Below are 1,347 nucleotides of genomic sequence, written 5' to 3' on the forward strand. Positions count from 1 at the left end.
GACTTTTGTTGTCTTCTATTTGTCTGGGATCCCTCTGTCACTCTTCCAGAAAGTTGGTGGCTTAAGAAAGCTTTTAAGATAACACTTTGGTTGATTTCTGTATCAGAAGCTGGGAAGGGCAGTAAGGCAAGGACAGGTTTTGCATGGCCTGAGCTTTAGACAATTTAGGCTGCTATTTTAAGAAAATTAGTATAAAATCATGAATAAAACATTAGATGTAAAAATGAGTCCTTATTAGAAGGGATCCTTGCAAGTGGAGGTCCCAAAGCTGGAGCTTCATTAGCTCTCTGTAAATGTGCCTCTGTAATATTAGAAGCAGAATTGTAAGACTAAGGAATTCGTGGAAGAATGTTGATGGATGGGACATTTCCAAACATTTACCCGTAAGAGAAACATATACAGGTATCTCCCAATTTTTTGAAAGTTTGCATTAGGCCACTTCACTTTTATGGAAGACCTACATTAGTAGGTCTTTTTGCTAACTGAAAGAAGTCTGAAGAGGATTTTTGCTTTTAGGAAAAAAGGCAAAAAGTAAAAAGAGTGTTGTGTTTGTTTTGCAGCAAGCATTGTAGAACCAGTGCAAGCCCCAGGCTGTGAGAATGGCACTGCCAAGCTCCTTCCCTGGAAACCACGCTCAGCATCTCAGAGTCAAGCCCTGTAGCTTAGAACCGGTGTCTCCGATAATCTGTGCTTTATCTCAGTTTATCTTGCTTTATCTCAGTTTATCCAGTAACAAGATGTGTCCTAAGGTACCAGAGAAGCCTAAGAGAGGTTCTTTTACTGGGTCTGAGAATGCTCAAAAATTTTTCCATATAAGTTAATGGTAACTGTTTCTTTGCTTTATGCCGGTTAGGCTGAGGAAAGTTTTCATAGGAACGCTCTACTTTTGGGTAGTGGGGGAATCCTGCAGCTTAACTATAGCTCCAGAGACAGACACGAAGGACCAAGGGCTGAGTGCAGGGAAGCCAGGCTGTGGGGAAGACAGCAGAGAAGGGGCCACTCTAAATTATGTGTCCAGGAAGGCTTCAATTAATTGGAATGTCAGGAAACTGGGGGAATCGTTTAGAAATTAAAAAACAAACAAACAAAAAGCAGGGTGCCTGGGTGGCTCAGGCAGTTAAGCATCTGACTTTGGCTCAGGTCATGATGTCACAGTTCATGAGTTTGAGTCCCACATCCCACATCAGGTGAGCCCCTTCTCCACTTCAGGTGAGCCCCACTTCACTATCTCTCTCTGCCCCTTGTGGGATTCCCTCTCTCCCTCCCTTTCTCTGCCCCTCACTTGCACCCTCTTTCTCTCAAAAAATTTAATCAGAAAGCAAAAAGATATTTTTATAGGCCGTTAAA

This window comes from Crocuta crocuta, unplaced genomic scaffold (assembly GCF_008692635.1).
Source record: "Crocuta crocuta isolate KB4526 unplaced genomic scaffold, BGI_CrCroc_1.0 scaffold219, whole genome shotgun sequence".
Lineage (NCBI taxonomy): Eukaryota > Metazoa > Chordata > Mammalia > Carnivora > Hyaenidae > Crocuta > Crocuta crocuta.